Source organism: Misgurnus anguillicaudatus, chromosome 12, assembly GCF_027580225.2.
Source record: "Misgurnus anguillicaudatus chromosome 12, ASM2758022v2, whole genome shotgun sequence".
NCBI lineage: Eukaryota > Metazoa > Chordata > Actinopteri > Cypriniformes > Cobitidae > Misgurnus > Misgurnus anguillicaudatus.
In genome coordinates, this window is record NC_073348.2 from 34,346,660 (window position 1) to 34,352,708 (window position 6,049).

General features: G+C 35.5%; 1 long non-coding RNA gene across 5 annotated transcripts in view; it reads right to left on the reverse strand.

Annotated features, from left to right (window-relative positions):
* Positions 1–6,049, reverse strand: part of LOC129446688 (uncharacterized) — a 39,935-nt gene that overhangs the window by 20,120 nt on the left and 13,766 nt on the right. The window lies entirely within an intron of this gene.

The following is a 6,049-nucleotide window of genomic DNA, read 5'->3' on the forward strand; positions in this document are numbered from 1 at the left end:
CTTGTTACGTGAGGATAGTAATGACTGACAGACGACGCCGAATTACATACAATATCATTTCCTAACTAAATCTGAGAGAATGCGAAAACATTCAAATATTTTTTACCTCGCTATACCCGACAACAGTTATAAGCCACAAGGAGGTGCACTGAGAACGCAGGGTGCTATATTTCCCCTTATGAAAAAGATTAACAAGGTATCCTACAACTAAATATATATTTCCAAAAAATAAAAAACAAATTAAAGAACTTAATTTAAGCTTGTTAAATGCAAATTTACAGAGCCCCTGTCATTACAGAGCAGCAGAATCTGTATTTGTGTTTATCAGTTAGATTAAAGTAATTTTAAACTTTAAAACTGCATTTAAAGGCAGACATGCCCATTCTGTAATATAACTTTGTGTGCTCAGATATTTTACACGTTCACTGTATGATTTTAACGAAATACGAATAGCCTAGTATTATGGATGGAGAGGCATTTGCACTTCATTGCATATTTTGAAGGCCCAGCTGAAGTACCCACGGTTCGCCACTGCTTGTTACCTAGAACATAACACTGTTTTAAAACATTTCAGCAACTCCTCATAACTGATAGCTGGGATTGAAAAAAGTTTACACAGCGGGTTAGTAGTAACAGTGTTACAATTAAGCCTCGGGTATACAATGATAATGAAATGAAAACAATGTAAATACTATTAATGAAAATGATAACATTTAATACAATACCCGGGGAAATAACTCACAATTATGATTTTTTTTGTCTTAATTGTGCTGCCCTTTCAAAAAATCTATTTATATGCATTGATGCATATGGTTAGATGAAGGATCATGGATGGATGAATGTGTGGATATCTATTTATTATAGACAGATATATAAACAATATCCACCTTTAGTATAGACTAAATTTAATTGAATTATTAGTGTTTAAACAGGTGTTACAACAAACCCTCTGTTTGTTACAATGAACCCCACCTATGGGGTAGTTGTAACATTTGCACTCCTGTCACTTTCGGTGTAATTGTATGATGACGGTAGGTCCCACAAACAAACAATAAATATTTATTTGTAGCAGATGTGTGTGTTGATTGTGTAAAAATATGAATCTAACTTAAAGGGGGCATGTCACAAGACTTTTTTAAGATGTCAATTAAATCTTTGGTGTCCCCAGAGCACATATGTGAAGTTTTATCTCAAATAATCATATAGATGATTTATTATAACATGTTAAAATTGCCACTTTGTAGGTGTGTGCAAAAATGTGCCGTTTTGGGTGTGTCCTTTAAAATGCAAATGAGCGGATGAAGTGCAAACACTGATCACAATGATGGTGGTTTGATGAAATTGGAACTCAATTGTGCTGTGAATTATTTTTTCCATGCACTAAATGGCAGTGCTGTGGTTGGATTAAAGGGTGGTATTATTATAATAAGCGCTCCTTATGACATCATAAGGAGAGCCAAATTTCAACGACCTATTTTTTCATGTGCTTGTAGAGAATGGTTTACCAAAACTAAGTTACTGGGTTGATCTTTTTTACATTGTCTAGGTTGATAGCAGCACTAAGGACCCAATCATAGCACTTAAACATGGAAAAAGTCAGATTTTCATGCCATGGCCCCTTTAAATATTTTTTTAATGAAAGAGCCAAAGCCAAAAAGCGTTAGGTGGTGCCCCGCTTTCCCCTATTAATAACAATTGCAGATCCAGATGTTGCTCTTTCATTGCTTATGCAGAAGATCTCATAAAAAAAATTGTATAAACTTCTTGGGAAAAAACAGATCACAAATTAGATTATTATTAAAACAATAAAAATATAGCTGTAGAATTAATGTGAACAGAATAAATTGAAAGAAATTTATAAAAAATATTAAGTTTCATAGGAGATAATGAAATCCGTGAGGTTTTGGTCACAGAATCATGAGCATGGTTTGAGGCAAACTTCTACCCTAAATAACCTTGAATTTGGTTAAATTCCATTTTTGCCAAAATAACTTATAAGATGTATGATATTCCAACATGTACGCAAAGTCAACAGGTGTTAAAGTGTTTGCTTTAATTTGTTTTAAACGTATATGTATCGTCTATTCTTGGGTTATGGTAGACGTCTATTAGACTCACTGACAGCCCAAATTTAGCCTTGTTTTAGCCAAAATTTCTTGCTGGGTGTTGAGATAATTTCTCTGTAGGACAACATATGTGACCCTGGAAAACAAAACAAGTTATAATGTAATTTTTTTTTAATTGAGATTTATACATCATCATAAATTAGCTTTCCATTGATGTATGGTTTGTTAGGATAGGACAATATTTGAAAATTTGGAATCTGAGGGGGCAAAAAAAAAAAATCGAAATATTGAGAAAATCGCTTATAAAGTTGCCCAAATGAAGTCTTTAGCAACACACATTACTAATTAAAAATACATTTTTGATATATTCACAGTACAAAATATCTTCATGGAACATGATCTGTACTTAATATCCTAATGATTTTTGTCATACAAAAACTATAATTTTGGCCCATACAATGTATTGTTGGCTATTACTATAATTATACCCTTGCGACTTATGACTGATTTTGTGGTCCAGGTTCACATATTAGAAATCTAGAAAAAAGTAAAATGTCACAAAAGTCTCCAATTGCTTTTGATTTGTGACCCAGCCAGTGAAATCCCAGCTGAAGTCATGTTATGTGATTTGTCCTCTAAATAAAATCTTTTAGTCAAAGTCATGTCAAAGATTGAAATCAACAATGATTAAAATCAAACTTCGATGCTCCTAATCATAATTATGAAACCATGATTGACACACATCAAAGCACAACCTAAAACGCAGACAGTGAAAGAAAATGTGTGAATGCTAATCATAATCCGAAGGTCATTTGTTTTGATTGGAGGGGTGAAAGCAGACCCGAGGCCAGACGCTGCTGACTGACACATGTGTGTTGAATGACATGAGTGTCCCACCCTGTGGCAGAGTCGCCAAGGCGACCTCAACTGTCTCATAATCGTCACCCTCCACATGCCATCCCGAAACACACAGCATGTTTTCACACCCGACCCAAATTGTGCTGAGGTCTTTACACAGTGCGCTTTGCGCCCGAACCATTGCACTGTCAAAGTTATGTGCCTCTTTAGATGTACCACCCAAACTTTTTTTTATATACACTCTCAGAAAAAAAGTATACATGAAGGTGCAAAAGTTGTCACTGGGGTGGTACACTTTCAAAAAGTACACTTTTGTACCTTAAAGGTGCATATTGGTACCTAAAATGTACATATTGGCTCCTCAAAGGTACCAAAATGGTACATATTAGGACCTTTTTAAAAGGGCAACGGGCTCCCATACCTTCCCCAGACTAGATGGGGCGAAAGGTCACCTGATGTAGGGGCAAACTGTTTCACTTTTTGACTAAAGGCTGTCAAACATTCAGGAGGTCAGAAGGGAGGGCGCGAGGTCGTGACCTCTGGGTTCAGATTCCGAACACACGCGAGTTCAAAGGTTAGCACAGGCATGTGAGGTGCCCGAGGGAGTGATGTGCACCCCGCCCAATTCTGCTCACCTTACTCGCCTTTACAACAGCTATCAAGACAGAAGCCTCAATAAAGTAAATCTTTCCCTCCAAAAGAAATAACTCTATGTGATGCCCTTGGGGTGATAAATGATGTTGTTTCTCAAAAATATCAGTGATGGATTGATGTTTTTTTTCTTTTTTCTTTCTATCTCGCAGCGCGCCTCAAGAGCGACAGTTCGGATCATTCCCACCCATGAATCTTTTTGACACGAGTGCAGATCAAACTGTGGCCTGTATCTCCTTCTTAAAAACATTTCTGTCCCATTAATATTCAGCCAGACTGGGTAATCATTCATCAGAGACTAAACACTGCTATCACGACTACATTACGTGTGGCATCAGAGGTGTAAACATCGTTTCATATACAGACTGTGTAACCTTATGCTGATTTACATTGTTCCTATACTTTTAAAGATGCAAAAGCATTTATCTTTCATATTAAATTTAATATATGTCAAATTCCCTGTAGCTACATGGCAACAAACAGGAACACATCACAGCATGATTTTTGGCGACTACATGCATGCTATATATCAAAATAGTCATCTTTATTTGTCATTACATCATCTTAAGTCTTCAAAATATACCTCACAGACGACATTAAAGATAGAGAATCGTACATCTTGTATTCAGATCCATGTCAAGGGTGCAAGCTAAAGTGAAAGCTAAAAGCCAGTCAAAAAAGCCAGACAAAATCAATCCCACGGCAGTACCGCACATCACCTGCGGCTCTGAGATCGCACGCTTAGCCGCATACATCAAACTACAAAGTCTCACTATTACTACTATATTCTTACTGCTTGTGATAAAAAGCAGCATGATCACACGGCAAGTCGTGGTATAGTCACGAAAAATTTGATTAATTTATTTGTGTCCATGGCACAAAATTCAGCTTTTTTTCGTGCTTTGAGCACAAATGTATTTTTCGTGACACTCATACGTATTTCTATAAATAGTTTTCGTGTCCGTGGCACGACTTTCTTTTTCGTGGCATTTTATGTATTGTTTTTAAAATTTTCCCCCACTATTTTTACATCATTGTCACTTGGGGTTGGGGATAGATTTGGGGTTTGGGTTAGGATGTACTTTTATGTATTGGTTTCTACACGTTTTTCTTCCGCTTTTAAAACTATTCTTGCATGGAGTTGGGGTTTGGATGTCTAAAAATGTATCAGAAAATGATTCTTACCCCGACCCCAAGCGACAATGGTAAGAAAATAGAAAAACAATGAGAAAACAATACATAAAATGACACGAAAAAGAAAGTTGTGCCATGGACAAGACAAACTATTTATAGAAATTCGTGCCAGTGACACAAAAAAGACATTCATGCTCAAGGCACGAAAAAAGCTGAATTTTGTGTCATGGACACGAATAAATTTATCACATTTTTCATGACTTTATACCCGGCTTTCCGTGACATCAGTCTGATAAAAAGATATGACAAGTGGACTTCACAGATGTTTCCTTTTCATATTCCTAAAATAATGGCCAACTAAAACCTAACTCATGTAATTTCATTAAAAACGAGAAACTGACTACATTTAAAAACACCAAAAATAACATCTCGTCTAATAAAATAAAGGTTAGGATTTGGGTACACTCTTGGAAAAAAGGTGTCATTTGGACCACACCCTTTCAAAAACACCTATGTACCTAAAGGGTTCATACTAATAGTGCCTCAAAGGTATGTATTGGGAACTTTATAAAGGGTACCATCCCAGTGACAGCTTTTGTACCTTTATACTGGTAAAATTAAAAGCAACAGCGCCCTCATGTGGGAAAGAGAACAACAACATAATTTTTGCCAAATTTGCAATGCATCCCTTTTGTCACACACCCCTTGAAACTACAAATACTTTTTTACTACACTTAAATAAAATCACTCAAATCCTCCCTGGATTTTTTTGTCATGAACCCAAACGCTGAAAGACAATTATGCACAAAAATAATAAAAAAGCTTGTATAGAAATATATTAATTAACAAGAATTTGTGTTCAGGATGTTTCCGTGACAGTCATATAAATTATGCAATAGCCGGTTCGCATTCTTTATTTTGCTTTAAATCTTATTTTTTTATTTTAAATAATATGTTTATTTATTTATTTTAAATCATATTTTTAAAATGCATTTTTAATGACACCATTAGTCCAGTAAAGGGCGCTCACAGTTCAGATATATTCAGGATTCAATATTTCATTCAGCTCGTCATACCAACGTGGAAGTTCATAAAACATTTCTAGTTGATAAGAGTTTAGCTGCACCTTTAAACCATGAAACGTTTCCAGGATTAGCAGCAGAAGAAGAGGGATTTAATTCAGCATCAGAAATAGACCTGGACCACACTAGTGTCTAAATATCACAGAGTCAAAAGCAATTAGTACCAATGTTTCTTAAAATACTCTAAGAATGGATTTTCTTATGCTTTATGTGCATTGTGCTTTATGTGCATTATGTGTCATTTTGTGTTGATTTTGC